Source organism: Vulpes vulpes, chromosome 2, assembly GCF_048418805.1.
Source record: "Vulpes vulpes isolate BD-2025 chromosome 2, VulVul3, whole genome shotgun sequence".
NCBI classification, from domain to species: Eukaryota; Metazoa; Chordata; class Mammalia; order Carnivora; family Canidae; genus Vulpes; species Vulpes vulpes.
This window is the reverse complement of record NC_132781.1, coordinates 136,615,995-136,632,353: the sequence shown is the minus strand read 5'-3', so window position 1 is coordinate 136,632,353 and position 16,359 is coordinate 136,615,995. Positions and strand designations below refer to the sequence as shown.

Below are 16,359 nucleotides of genomic sequence, written 5' to 3'. Positions count from 1 at the left end.
TGCCTTAGGAGAGCAGTGGAAATGCCCAATAGTTATTGAATAACTCAGCTTGCCCAGCACCATAAAAGGTAGCAATCCAGTGACCTGAGAAAAAGGTGAGCTGCTCCCCTCCTCCCTCACCAAGATATTAAGAACTGAACCAAAGCCAGTGTATTCTGTTTGCAACTATGCTGTCTAGCCTAGAAAATTAGCACAAAGCAGTAAGTGAATAGGAAATGCTCATTTGAGAGAAAGGTCACCACCGTAGCTGGATGGCTGACAAGGGGCTTTTATTATCTGCATTGACCAGAAGAATTCAGAAAAGCAAAGGACAATAACAGTATTGATGAAAGGTAAGGTCATATTGTTGGATATTTTTTCCAGGCATTAAGAACTTCATTTTACTTAATGGGAAAAAAAAATCCCAAAGGAATGCATGGAAATTTTTGGCACTCTACTGCCAGTCTATTTGAATATCTTTCCATCAATCCATGGGTTACTGGAAAAAATCTTTTTTTTAATCCATCTATCAGCAACCCATCTGAACATGACTATACATGAAATGTCAAGTTTAGCAATCTTTCATTCCTGCACATGGCCATTGTGAAACTCCATTCCACCCATGGTAAAACTTCAGCTTTCCACCAGTGTTTTAGGGGAATGGGCTCCTCTAAAGAGTCAAGTTTTCTGGGAAATTAAATGTTCTAAGAATCAAACCCCAGCATCAAGCCACTGGAAGTGTGTATTTAAACCACTTTGAGTAAAGTATTTGTCAATCTAGGATCCGCTCCCCTGCATTCTCACATAAAGGACTATGTTGTATTGCAAGAATGCTGTAAAGGTAGATGAGACCAACAGGGCTATTTGCCTCTCAAATACATGATCTCAGCTTGCAACTTTTTTTTTTTAAATTCTTGTATTTTCTTCGTATGGTGCATGAATCAGGAAAACTGAACCACTATAGGTGTTTAAAGCACAAAGGGATTAAATATAAGGATTTATCAGCTTTTGCAAACTAGAAAGGCTAGGTGGCGTGAAAATCAGGGATACCACTGCTAACATTTAATAACTCAGGAAATGAAGGCTTCATAGGAGACTGGTACCCATGACCTTAGCTAACTGTGGTACGAGGGCAGGTGACTCTCAGAGGGTTATCTGGAAATCCTTGGGAAAAACCACATGCCTGCCCAAACTGTATCTAGAAAACAGCCTCTCTTTTTTTTCACATTCTACATTCTGTGTGAGTGCCTCTCATTGGTAAAATCAAAACCTAAACCCTTCTAGTAAAAGGAAATAGAGTTTCTGGATTTCAAATGCCTGCACATGGAGAGAGTTTGGAAGGAAGAAAATGACGTTGAATGCTGCTGAGCACCCTGTCACTTATTAAGTGGGTTGGTCTTCCGCAGCTCACCCCATTCCTTTCCATGTTTAATTTTTGTGGTAGTTAACATGGTAATGGCTAGAAAATCTGCTACTTTATTTATTAAGGATAAACAGTCATAAGTGAGGACACTGAGACATTTATGAAAAACCGTAGGTGAGTGGTAGATTCTGGACCAGATTATGAACCCAGCTCTGCCAGTTACTAGCTATGCTATATTAATATTTCTGACCATAGGTTTTTCTCATCTGAAAATGGGAATAATAACTGCCAATCTTCCTTTCCCAAAGATGTTGCCCGTATCTAATTGTTTATACCTTTAAAAGTGCTTCACAAACTATAAGGTGCTACAAAATTTAATCCATTCTTTCACCACTTAGTGCCTGTTTATTCTAGGGCATAGAATTAGACATTTCAGGAGTGTAACATAAAGACAAACAACAGTTACTGTGCCCTAGAAATTGACCACTCTGCAGCAGAATAGAGTACATTAATAAAAAATAAGACGTAAAGTAGAATATCATACAGGTCATAACAAAGTACAAACAATAACAGTTTAGTCTAGGAAGAACTATTATTTCCACACAAAGAAATATGGAAGATTTTTTTGGCCCAGCTTTCTCATCTTCTGTTTGATTCCTGGACTCCCACTCTCATGTACGTCTCATGCTATTTCCTATAGATGCTGTTGCCTTAATGCCATCAATTACCCATCCAATTCCTTTCACTCCATTATCCTTGTAATTGTTTTAATTCAGAGTCTGAACACTGTTTGCCTACACCACCGCAATACCTTCCTCATGAACCTGTCTGCCCCCAAGCCTGCCCTCGTCATACTGATCACCTCCCTACAACCTTGTAGAAGTTTCAATTGTCCTCCACCTTACTCTTAGAATCATCTATCTCTAATGCAATCTAGTTGCACCATCATCTATTTAAAATCTCTTCAAAAAAATAACGTCTAATTTCAGGATGAAGTTGAAATGCCTTCCCTTAGCCCACAAGGTCCTCCTTGATTGGCCCCAGGTGCCCTCTCTAAACTGAAATGGAGGGATGGGTCTTTATGCATGAACTTCCTGACACCTATTTATAATACTCAAAACAGCTTGTTATCCCCTTCCTGACTCATGATGGTGTTAAATAGTATAGCTGTGACCCTTAAAATGAGGGGTTAGAATTGGGAGACTGGTGGCCTGGGGAACAGAAGGGCTGGCTGGAAAGAATAAAAGAGAAAAAAAAAAGTACAAGAGTAGAGGAAGAAAGGTAAAACCTGCAATTTCTATCACCTAGTTTATAGGATACTGCATATGGGAGTCAGGACTCCAACTTATTGTCAGGTATGCAAGGATTCACTGGAAGGGGGGGGGGGGGAAGCACTCAATGCAGAGTCAGAACAAGTAAGATTCTTCTTTTTTTATGGGGCAGCCAGAAGTCAGGACCGGTCTGAATCCTTTTATAGTCTGGAGGAAGAATCCTTTTAGAGAGAAGCCTTACTTGACTACGCGAACCTCCACTGTACAGACTGTTCTCCAAATGTTTTCTAGTGGGATGTGGTTGTTGCAATTATTATAATGATTATCTAACCTAGCACGTTACATTTTCCCAAATGCTGCCATAAATATCTCATTTGAGGATCAACTTCTGGGCTCTCCAAATTAAAGAATAAAGAGTTTTCAAAGGGTGTCCAGGCTCCTTGCCAGGCTAACTAAAATGGTTATCATATGCCATGTTTTTATGGAGGCTTTGAACTCTCTATTAAGTCTTGGCAAAACTAATATGTCTAATTAGGTGTTACTTAAAGTTAACATGGCAACATGGTAGTTTCAAAAATACTTAGATGAATGAATGAATAATCACAAACCTTTGTGCTAGGAACTCAGATCACCCTTTAAGAAAGTCAGCTAGTGGAGTATGGAAGATCAAAAGGAGTAGGTAGTGTGAGAACACACAAAGGCTGGTGTTGACTGCTGACTTGCCTCTATTTGTTCTCCTTAACTGTCGGACTGTTCTGGGTGCATTCCCGCATCTAAGGGTGTGGACGTAGTGTGCAGTGTAGGGGAGGGAAGAAAAGATCCTTTAATTTTATAATTAATGGAATAACTGAGATTCTTGAAAATTTTTCTTGGAGATTTAAGGGCCCATGAGTTTAATATTGTATGACTGAACTAGTGATCAGTGCATGGCAAGAATATTACCGGTTAGCCTTTTCATAAACCTTTCTCCTTGACACAAACATCAAAAAATTGTCCACATCAACTTAGAGAGACAGAACTAAACAAAATGCATTTTAGACTCCAAATTGAAACTTGAAAGGATACATAAGCGATGCTTTTCAATCATTTCACAGATCATTATCCCTTCCTTTTTCCTCCCTTCTGAAGTTCTCTTCTGAAATAACCAGATCTTTGTGTTCTGAAGCTTCTAAACTTTCTGGCAGGATCCATATGACTTGATTCAGACCACAAGACAAATACCCTGCTGGGGCAAAGTGAAAGCCACAAGTGTTTTCACTTGGTACATCTGGTCACCTAGTCTTCAGACTTCTTTCCAAGACCAGTAGAGTCCCCAAATTTCTTAATATCCTTCTGGAAAACCATGAGGACTGCTTCATTTACAATGTAATCTTACAGACAAAGAGAATATATTGCATGGCTTTAGACCTCTTCAGGGAAAATTAAAATTGTTCCTGGGGCCTTAACTTAGAGATGTTTTAAGCTAGTGATGGCTGTCTAATTAGGGAAGGGATGAAAAATGACATTTGGGAAGCACTCCATGGCTGCTTTTCATAATTTTTGTATTTGTTTCCTGTGACAGCTGTAACAAATCACCACAATGCTGGTGGCTTAAAACAATGCACATTTACTCTCTTACAGTTTTGAAGGTCAGAAGTCTGAAATCAGTTTCACTGCAGCAAAACCAAGGTGTCAGCCTTACTCTTTCTGTACCTCGGCAGGCTCTAGAGGAGAATCTGTTTTTTTTGCTTTTCCATCTTCTAGAGCTGTACTGCTTGTATTCCTTGGCTCGTGACATTTTCTACCACCATCAAAGCAAGCCACCCAGCATCTTGGATTCAGTGGTCACATTGCCTTTTTCTGTGTCAAATCTTGTTCTGTTTCCCTCTTATAAGGGTACTTATAATTGCTTTGGGTCCACCCAAATAATCCAGAATAAATTCTCTGTCTCAGAATTATTTTTTTGAGATTTTATTTATTTCTTTATTTGAGAGAGAGAGCAAGAGAGAGAACACGAGTGAGGGACAGAGGGAGAAGTAGACTCCCCGCTGAACAGGGAGCCCGAAGTGGGGCTCAATTCCAGGACTCCAGAATCATGACCTGAGCTGAAGGCAGACGCTTAACTGACTAAGCCACCCAGGCACCCCAAATTCTATTTTTTTTAAAGATTTATTTGTTTATTTTAGAGATAGAAAGAGAGAGTAAGTGGAGGAGCAGAGGGAGAGAATCTTCAAGCAGACTGCCCACTGAGTGTGGAGCCCAACGTGGGGCTCAATCTTACTGCCCATGAGATCATGACTTGAGCCAAAACTGAGTCGGACACTCTATGGACTAAGCCACCCAGGTGCTCCTCTATCTCAACATTCTTAATCACATCCGCAAAGTCTCTTGCCATCTAAGATAGCATGCACCATTTCCAGGGATGAGGACCTAGATAATCTTTCAGGGGCCAATATTCAACCTACCACATTTTTTGCTTTTACTTTTCACAACTGTACCATTGCATATTGTTATCCCCATTCTATAGAAAAAGGCCATTGAGGCACAGATTAAGAAATCTATCATTATTTCAGGTAATAAGTAGCAGAGCCAAAGTTCTAATTCAATTCTTCCAGTTTATGAAAGAAAAGAAGGAAAATTAGAAACACAAAGCAACATTGATGATAACTTTCTCACATCTTTTTTCCCATATTCCTTTCCCATCTTCTCCTCATACAGTAGGGATAACTGATTCCCTTTATATCTGCCTGGCATTTGGCAGAAGAAAAAAATCTCTATTTCCAGATATGGGATTGGAAAAAAATGGTCACTACTCTTTGGCTGGGACTGAACTTCATATTTTACCTAAATCCCTTTTATGACTTTTCTCACCTTTCTGCTTAGATTATAAAGTCAATTTTTGGTCTTTTCAATGTGCCAGTCATTGTTCTTAGGGTGCTTATCTGCATCAACTCATTTCATCCTTGAATATGCCTAAGCTGTAGGTACTATCATTACTTTTATTTTTTTCATTTCACAAATGAGAAAATTGAATTGCACAGTAATTAAGTAATTTGATTAATTTTTCACAAACCAGGATTCAAACTCAAGTATCTTTCTTTTTTTTAAACTCAAGTATCAAAAAAATAAATAAATAAATAAATAAACTCAAGTATCTTTAACCACAAAGTACGATACTATCCCTACTTATAGGCTAATGCTTTATATATATTTTGAACTTCAAGAGGAGGCTTTATTCTTTTTTTAAAAAAATCATTTACTTATGTATTTGAGAGATAAAGAAAGACAGAGTGCAAATAGGGAGGGAGGAGAGGCAGAGGGAGAAGCAGACTCTCTGTTGAGCAGGGAGCCTGAGGTGGGACTCGATCCCAGAACCCTGAGATCATGACCTGAGTGAAGGCAGATGCTTAACTGACTGAACCACCCAGGCGCCATGAGGAGGCTTTATTCTAATTCTCCTTTCTCCCCATATCACTGAGTATAGTTTATTATACATGATAGGCCTTTAGGTGCTGAATAAATAAATGAAAGCTGATTGTAACTGTTATTTCTGTTTTTCTCATATATTTATTCCTTAATAGGTGTCTTCAGAACCTGGCTACTCAAAGTGTGATCCCCAAACTAGCAGCATAGGCATCACCTGGAGCCTAATGGGAAATGGAGACACTCAGCCCCCGACACCAGACCTATGGAATCAGAGTCTGCATTTTGATGTTTCCCATGTGATTCCCATGCACATTAAAGTTTGAAAACCAGCCTTTAAAGCACATATTTAGATTTAATAACCTTATTCCACAATACCCACATGGTTCTCTCACCTCTTTATACACTTGAATGCTGTGGCTCTGGCCTCTTTAATTTCATCCTAAATCTAAAGTTATATGATTTGCCCAGTTCCATAAAAGCTTTTGAAAGCATTTGTTCCTATGTGAGAAGAACAGTGCTACTTAAGGAAAGCATTAGTAGCTAATACCTTTTTTTTTTTTTCTTCAAAGTAAGCACACAAGCATCTCCCCTGCCTCTATGCACACATAGAGACCTGGCTCCAGCAGGTGCACTGCAGGTAAGCTGGAGAAAGCAGCAGCCCAGGTAGAGCAAGGAGTCGAAGCCTCTCTCTGGTACAGGGGAGGGAGCTGCTCATCACCATGACATAAAATAAAGCTCCTAAAGGAGCTCATATCTTTCAACCATCAGGACAGTTTCACAGCAACCATTTCACTTTCTCACTCCACCTCCAGACTCTCTGGCAACCTGGCTGTGGAAACCTGTGAGTAAAGAAGAGAATGACATACATCATCCCTGGAAATGCCCTCTAAAGAATCTGAAGGGTAGTTTGTGATGCGAACATGGAGGAATCCCTTTCTTAAGTAGGAGTTGATATTACTAGAAGGATAAAGGACTCACTCAGCATGGAGGGAGATCAGATCACCGCAGATCCCTGCTCTTGAAATTGGAAATCAAGCCAACCTGACTCATAAAGAGCAATGGGCAAATCCAACTGTAAAGAAACCAACGATTTTGGACAATCTATGCTACTTCTCTTTCAGAACTTAGTTGACTACTAGACTTTGTTTTGATATTTTAATCTCCATCTACATAGAAAGTATTGGTAGGTTGCTCTAAGTAACATGGTATCTTCAATCTATAAACACAGAGGATTCCTAGACCCCTCCATTGGCATTGTGAGCATTTTTGAGACTTTTATCCCCTAAACTTAGATTTAAACAGACCCCAAGTGTATTTAACTGAGGACTTTTGCTGCTAATCAAGATCAAGTCCTAGAAAATGAATTTACCTGCACTCCTGAAACAATCAAAACCTAGACCAAATATATGAAACAGTGGCTTTCAAGGCACATGACATGAGGCAACAAATGACAATGATCTCTGAGAAACATTAAGCAAATTCAGGGAGCCCTAATCACCAACTTACTTTCTGGGCAGAGTTTCCAGGCTGCAGCAGCAGGAGAAGAGACCCAGGTAGAGCCTGACATTCTCCCTGAGTCGAGGTGACAGAGCTGGGAGCGTGGGGAGGCTACAGTTTGCAGGGCAGAGGGCTGGCAAGGAAAGAGATGTTTGGAGAGAGAATGTTAGATCCCGACCCCCTGGAGCATTCACCTGAGTACTGACCAGCAAAGGACCCTAAGGGAACCATCAGATGGCAGGGAAAGAACCATTGGAGAGGATTAGAGGGAACAAAACTCAGAGCACACATGGAGCGGCAATAGTGTTCACTGGCTAGAAATGGAAAACCTCATAACTGCAGGATATTGCATAGGCTACCATATTAGTTTTCTATTACTGTGTATTAATTAACCACAAATTGAGAAGCTTGAAAACAATACCCATTTATTATTTTTGTTATGTGGATGAAAAGCCCAGGCAGGTTTGACTGGGTTCTCTGCTCAGGGTATCATAAGGCCAAAATCAAGGCATAGTTGGGCTGAGCTCTTACCTGGAGGCTCTGGGGAAGAATCTGTTTCCAAGTTCATCCCGTTTTTGGCTGAATTTGGTTACCTGTGGTTATAAGACTGAGGTCCCCATTTTCTTTCAGCTGTTGGCCAGGGATTGCTCTCAGCTCTTAGAGGCCACTCATAGATCCTTTCCACATGATCCCTTTACATTTTCAAGCCAGCAATGACACACCAAATCACCCTTGTGCTTAGCATATTTGACCTACTCTTCTGCAAGCATCCAGAAAATTTCTGCTTTTAAAAAGCTCATATAACTTATGCCTACCTGGATCATCTATCTTCAATCCAACTTATTAGTAACAATCATATCTGCAAAATCTCTTTTCCTGTGTCTTGTAACATAATGATGGTAGTAACACCAGAGGTCAAAACATGGAGGCCATCAGGATTCTGCCAAATGGAAGTACTCAGAAGAGTCTTTCCTTAGCAGTGGTAAAAGTGCCCCTCCACTAAATGTTTCCCTGATCTATATTAACAAAGTTTACAGGCAAGAGCCAAAAGCACCAAACTATTTTTCAGGTTACTTAACCACATCCTAGAACAAAACTCTAGAATATCTATAGGAACACAAAAAAATAATATAGCCACCAAAAAAGTAAAAAATCACAATGTCTGGCATCTAAAAAAACAAAAACAAACAAAAAACAAACAAACAAACAAAAACTTACCAAGCATGCAAATCAGCAGGAATATCTGACCTATAATGAAGAGAGAAATTAAACAATCAACACTAACTCAGAACTGACAGCAGTGACAGGATTATGGACAAAGGTCTTAACATAGTTATTACATCTATATTCCATATGACAAGAATGCTGCAGGAAAAACTGACTATGCTAAGCAGAAATGTGAAATATATAATATATATTATATTATTTTTAAAAGACACACAATGATCTTTCAGAGATGAAAAATACACTATGTGGAATTGATGTCATGTTAGATATTGCAGAAGAAAATATTAGTGAACTGGAAGACATAGCAAAAGACACTATCCAAAATAAAATACACAGAGAAAAAAAGAATAAAAATAAATAAAACATTCATGAATGTGGGCAACTTCAAGTGTCCAACATATATATAATTGGAATTCTCAAAGTGGAATGGAAACAATATAAGAAATGATGGCTGAGAAGCTTCCAAATTTGTTGGAAACTTTAAATCAACTTACCACTAAGCATAAGAAATTATGAGGACAACTATCTTTCAAATTTCATAATTCAAATTTCATAATCATAATCAAATTTCTCAAATACAGTGATAAAAAGAAAAGCAGTCACCAAAAAATGGTAATATATACAGAAGAACAAAGCATGAAAGCATTATTTCTCATAAAAAAACACAAATAAGAAGACAGTGGAGCAATACCTTTAAAGTACTAAAGAAATTATTGTCAACATAGACTTCTACACCCAACAAAAATATTTATTTTAAATGATAGTGAAATAAAGATGTTTTATAGATATACAACAGTTGAAAGATTCCATCACCATTAAACCTGCACAAAAAGGAATGTTAAAAGAAATCTTTCAGTCACAGGGAAAATGATACCAGATAGAAATATATATCTATATAAAAGAAAAAAATAACATCAGAAATAGTAACCACAGGGTTAATATTTATCATTTATTTATTATAGGAACAACTTTAAAAGATAACCGGTCATCAAAACAGCATATGGCAAACATTTTTCTGGAAAGGGTTAGAGAGTACATATTTTAGCCATTGCAGGCTATATAGTCTTTTTTTAAAATAAATCTTTATTTAAAGATTTAATTTATTTATTCATGAGAGACAGACAGACAGAGAGAGAGAGAGAGAACAGACACAGGCAGAGGGAGAAGCAGGCTCCATGCAAGGAGCCAGATGTGGGATTCAATCCCAGGACTCCAGGATCGCACCCTGGGCCAAAGGCAGATGCTAAAACGCCCAGCCACCCAGGGATCCCAAGGGCTATATAGTCTTTGTGGCACTACTCAGCTCTGCAGTTCTATTAAGAAAACATCCTTTAAAAAGTATATAAATGAATTGATAGGGCTATGATACAGTAAACCAAAACAGGTGGTAGACTTGTTTGGCTACCAGACCTTAGTTTGCCAATCCCTGATCTAAAGCAAAAATAACAATGATGCAGTGTGGGATTCATAATACATATAGAAGTAAAAGGTTTGAGAACTACAGCATAAAGACCTTAAGGTAAGAATTAGAAATATATTATCGTAAAGCTCTAATAGTATATGTGAAGCAGTATATTGTTACTTGAAGGTAGACTGTGCTCAGTTACATTAAATGTACACTGTCTAAGCACATCAGTGAAAAGATGTGCTTTTACCTAGTTATCCAACTAGGTAAAAATAAAAATAAGACCCAACTATGTGCTATCTACAAAACAAATCACCTCTAAATTAACTTATCAATAAATGATAATTTATCAACTATAAATTAATAACTAAGTTAAAAGTTACAAAATGGAAATAGATATGGCATGCAAACATTAATAAAAACAAAGCCAGAAAAGCTATTTGATATCAAGAAAAAAAGACTTAAGAATGAGAATATTGCAGTGGATACAGTGGGACAATAAATAATGATAAAGGAGCCAATTCTCCATAAAGACATAACAATCTTAAATGTGTAACAACCTAAAAACAGGAATTTAAAATAAAGGATAAATGCACACATCTACAATTATATCTGAAGTTTCAACACTTGTCTTTCAATCACTGATAAAAAAAAAAAGGACAGAAAATAAATAGACTTAGAAGAGCCTACCAACACAACCAAAACCCTTGACCTGACATTTATACTCTATCCAACAACAGCAGAATACATATTCTTCTCAAGTGCGCATGAATATTCATCAAGATAGACCATATTCTGTGCCATAAAACAAGCCTTAACAAATCCAAAGGAACAGAAATTGTACCACATATTTTTTGAATATAGCAAAATTAAGCTAGAAATCAAAAACAGAATGGTATCTAGAAAATTAGCAAATATTTGGAAATACCTCTAGGTAACCCATGAGTCAAAGAATGCTCAAGAGAAATTTTAAAATATCCTGAATTCAATGAAAGGGAAATATAACATCAAAATTTAAAATTTAAACATATACCTACCACAAAAATCCCCCAGTTCCATTCAGGTAAATATAAATACCTATGAGAAAAGAAAAAGGAAAACCATGTCCACACAGTGATTTTTACATGAATGTTCTTCAAATCTTCATTTGTAATTGCCAAAAAATTGGAAACAATCCAAATATCTATTAACAGACAGATAGATACATTTTGGTAGATCCATACAATGGAATACTCTCCACAATAAAAAGGGATAAACAAATTTTGGTGTATTCATACAGTGTCATCCTGCCTGGAATTAAAAGGAATTAATTAATTAATTAAATGCATACAACTATATGGGTAAAGCTGAAAACTGTTATGCTGAGGGAAATACGCTAGGTAAAACAGAATTCATATTATATAATTCCATTTATTATAAGATTTTAGAAAATACAAACCCATCTATAAAGATAGAAAAGTGATTATCTGGAGATGAGGTAGAGGGGCAAGAGGAAGGGATTATAAAGGGACCCACTATCATGACTATAGTGATAGTTCCATGGGTATGTAAATATGTCCAAATGTATCAAAATTGTATACTTTTAAATATATGCAGTTATTCTATGACAGCCATGACAAAGCAGCTAAACATAAAAATAAATCAGGGAAATCCATGTGAACTTGTATAATTTCACTTGACTTTAGGTATCTTGCTGAACTTGGGATCTAAGCATAAGCAACTTGCATCCTCCCCCTTATCCCTTCCTAGCTCATGTAAAAATAAATATAGGAGGTGTAATCAGAACTGGATCTCATAAAATGTTGCTTGTATATCCAGAGTTTAAATTGACGTTACCAGCTTCAAAAAAATTATAAAGAGAAAATCCTGAAAGATAAATATAATCCAAAAGAATAACTATCATTCTTAACCTTGACAGTTAGCATCCTTCAACATATTCACTACATCCCCTTCTGGACCATAACTATCAGCAGTGGCATCAAGTTCTCTCTTCTCCGTTATGCCATAGGGTCTTCTTTTATAAAATTGTGAGGATCCACTATCAAGATGCTGTGTTACCTCATGGTTAAGTAGTTTTCACTTTTTATTCAGAATAAAAAAAAAATTCATATTGGGCAGTTTTATCACCACTATATCCCACATCTAGGGCAACATCATCTCATATTTGGCAGCAAGGATAGCCAGTAATTTGTTTTAATGCCACAGCAGGCCTTGCCTGCTAGGGGGCACACCCTGCTTTAGGGGTGCTTAGGATGCATGAAACTCATACAGCACCCTGACTCACTCAAATAAAACAGTGAACCGGGTCACGAAAATTGAGAGCAAAATGTATACTTTTGCAGCCCATCCACATCTGTTCCATTGTCTTAGCATTCACGGCCAATATATTCAGTTGAATACCCTAATGATATTTGCCATATCTGGTTTGGAGTTGTTTTCCTTTAAGTATTAGCGTTTTGTTTCTCTAGTTTCAGGGAATATTAAAAACTTTTCTCCACTTAACTGAAGACAGGGTTATGGATGCTTCCTCCCAACAAAGCAGCCCCCGGCCCTCCACCCATTGGAAAGTCAGTCGCTAAGAAAATAATGCTTTTCGGCCTAGTGATGGAGTTCAGGCCTCGTGAGCATCTGAGCGTTGCAACCCCACCTTTCACACAGGACGAATCCCCAGTGCCCTCATGCTCTTTGGCTTTCACTGTTGGATGGCCAAGGAAATAGTTTGTGGTCAGTGGTCACACAATAATCCTTGACAAGTGGTTACTGCCGGTTGGAATCTCAAGTCTCAAAGGCGTACTTCCTCTCTTTTGTCTATTGTTACTGCCAAAGCTTCATCCCATAGTTGGTTGTGGTCATTGTTATTTTTCAAAGTGACAGGAAGTTGATACTGTCTGTTTTGGGTTGAGTTTCTTTAGCCTGCTTCTTCTGTGTCCGCATTATTCACAGCACCAGGAAAATGCTGTTTGTATTTATCCCCTTCTAAATGTCAGCCTCCCCTGGACCCTGGCTGCTCAGGTTAAGTACAATGTTCCCCGCACACCCGTCCCCCAGTTTCTCATTCCTGATTTGGCAGTGAATTGACCTGTCATCCTTCATTCTGCATAAGTTATTTACAATGTCTGGAACATTTCTGAAAAGCAAAATAATGAAGCCTAAAGTCAACACATCTTAAAAGAAATTCTAAGCTGTCCTCTCCACTTTCCCAGAAAGGTAGTTGTGAAGTGACGTGACGGCAGGCTGTGTCTCCACCCTTCCTAAATAAAGAATCCCTTTGGATGGGCGTCCTAACCACAGAAACAAAAGCATCTTCTTCAAAATGCCCCTATAGGGTTCTCCTGATGCTTTTCTTACTGATATTAATATAATCAGCCATAGAATCCTTGCTCAGCACTTTATTTGGCTCTGTTTGGAAGTTTGCTTCATAATATATTTGGCCAATTACTTCGGAACTATCACTCTACTGACATTGTACAACAGCCTTATCAACCCCAGGTTGCCTATCTCCAGGATTCTTTATGAGAGAAATAAATTTTTACCATAATCTCTAGATTAAGTTGTCTTAATCCCTGGCCTTAATCTCTGGAACCTGTAAATGTTACCTTGCATGACAAAGTTCCTGCAGGTGTGCTTAAATTAAGGGTCTTGCGATAACAAGATTACTCTAGATTATTTTGGTGAATGCTGAGTGCCATCCTATTATTATTATTATTATTATTATTATTATTATTATTCAGATCAATTTATTTGAACTCACATCCAAGAAGAAACATTCAGCTTCAGGATTAGAAATAAAAATGGAAACAGTCTAGTTCTTTTTGGGTAAGAGGAGGATTCAAACAAGCCCGACTGACAAGAGTACTAACAGTTTTACAAAGTTACTACTTAAATTTCGTATATTCAAATATATACCGAGTTCATACATGGCTTATGCAGAATTCCCATCCCAAGGGTTTGTAAGAGAAAGGCAGGGGGAGATCAGACACACAGGGGAGAAGGCAATTGGGAAGAGATGCAAAGATCACAGTGATGTGGCCACAAGCTAAGGAATGGCGGCAGCCACCAGTGGCTGGCACAGGCGAGGCACAGATTCCACCCTTGAGCCTCCTGAAGGAATGAGAGCTCTTCTGACACTTTAATTTCTGTCCAGGGAGACTGGCCTCCAGGACTCTAAGAAAATAAATTTCTGCTGTTGTAAGCCAACAAAATACAACAAAACTCAGGAACTATCAGAACAGGAGACACATTTGGGACTTTCCGAAATCTCCACTTCTCATTAGGGATTCAGTGATGACACGCAGGGCAACCTCACTTGCTCACATTATGTCCCAGACTGAAATTATGTCCCAGAAACATGAAGAATTGGTGACCTCACCATATATCTTTACTCCTGACACATGAAAGAAATGCATTTTAGCCACCTCTGAGGACAGGGCCAAGCAGACATTTGTTAAGGGAGGGCCATTCTGGGTGATATTATCAGAGAGAGATATAACTCACATCCCCAACTTCCTTTTCCTTCAGAACTGCAAACCAACAGACCTGCCTTTCATTAATTTATCTAAACTTTTCTTGACCCTATTTATATTTTTAGCCTGCATGAACTCCTGAGGTAATGAACCTGAGAACTGCTATTTAAGAGGTTGGACGGTGCTGCCTGTAGGAAAACAGAAATGGAGTGAAGAGGAGTCATTCAGGCAGAGTCACTGTGCTGTAAGCCAGACCAAAGAGCTCTCTGAGCCTACCTGTGTACCCATGCCCCTCCTGTGATTACAGAACAGCTCATCATGCCCAGCCTTGGTGGGCAGAAGAAAACATACAGCCCTCATCCTGCCAGCTGTGTTTTCAATCACAATTTAAAATTCACACTGAAGCTAAAGCTAATATGCTTAGCTGGGCTGCATAGGCCCTTAACCTTTCTCTTGGTAGAAAGGACTATTGACATCTTTCTTGAAAAAATATTGACTGCTACCTGTAAAGCTGCTTTGTGCTACTTGGTGTTGAGGGCAAATAAAACAGGTGTGGTTCTTACCACTTGGGGGATTCAGTGAGTAAAAGAACCAAAAATAGGCAGACAAACAAAAAGCAGCTTACAATAGATATAGGAGATGGAATAACCATGTAAACACATAAATTAAGACAAGAATTAAACATTTACAATATATACAAGAGTTACCTTGCCCTCTAAGTTCTAAAGTTGGATGGATGGATGGATGGATGGATGGATAGAAAGGAAAGAAAAGGAGAGGAAGGAAGGGCCTCAAGAACTAGGGGAAAAGTTAAAGTCTATGACTTGCTTGTTCTTCATCTAGTCCTACTAACGAAGAGATAGGCAGTACTCAGTAGATTTGCTAGAAGAGGAAAGCTCTTATTGGGCACCAAATTTTTAAGAGAGTCTGATACGGAGAAAACAAAAATAACTGCAATAAAAAAAAGATGAAGGGAGTAGGTTTGAAGTGTGTGTACATATTGGGGAGAGGAAAAGACAGGAAGGAAGGATTTGGTGGAACAGATTTCTAGTAAAGATCTTGTGTACTCAGCTACAGTGTGGGCAGTGGGAGTTTTCAAAGTTCTCCAGATGATTCTAACACGCAGCCAAGTTTGAGAACCACTGACCCACATCACTCAACAAATGTCCATGAGAAGAAGCTTTCAAATTATTTTCATTTTAGTAATTCTTTGAAAAGATACCACATTCTTTCCTTACCAATTATTGTCTGATGTCATCTCTTTCGTTTATTCTTTTAACAAATGACCTGTAATGACATAGATAATTATTTTACTGCTCTGAGTCTTTTTTTTAAAGACTTTATTTATTTATTAATGAGAGACAGAGAGAGAGAGAGAGAGTGTGTGGCAAAGAGAGAAGCAGGCTCCATGCAGGGAGTCTGACACGGGACTCGATCCCAGGTCTCCAGGACCAGGCCCTGGGCCGAAGGCGGCACTAAACCACTGAGCCACCTGGGATGCTCACTGCTCTGAGTCTTGAGCTTTAACTTGTAAAATGAAAATACAATCTACTTACAGCTTTTCCTAAAAGAGTAAATGAGGCAACACTTACAAAGCATTTAGCACAATGCTTGGCACAGAGAAAATATGTCGAAACAGTGGCAATTATTTTTTTTAATTTTTTTAATTTTTATTTATTTATTTATGATAGTCACACACAGAGAGAGAGAGAGGCAGAGACATAGGCAGAGGGAGAAGCAGGCTCCATG

The 16,359-nt window shown here is 38.3% G+C and overlaps 1 long non-coding RNA gene across 1 annotated transcript; it reads left to right on the top strand.

The window, feature by feature from the left end:
• Positions 1 to 212: 212 nt before the first annotated feature.
• LOC140597960 (uncharacterized) lies at positions 213 to 6,349 on the top strand. The gene is made up of 2 exons (XR_012000039.1): positions 213 to 332; positions 6,174 to 6,349. It is a non-coding gene; the product is annotated as an uncharacterized lncRNA (long non-coding RNA).
• Positions 6,350 to 16,359: the final 10,010 nt, after the last annotated feature.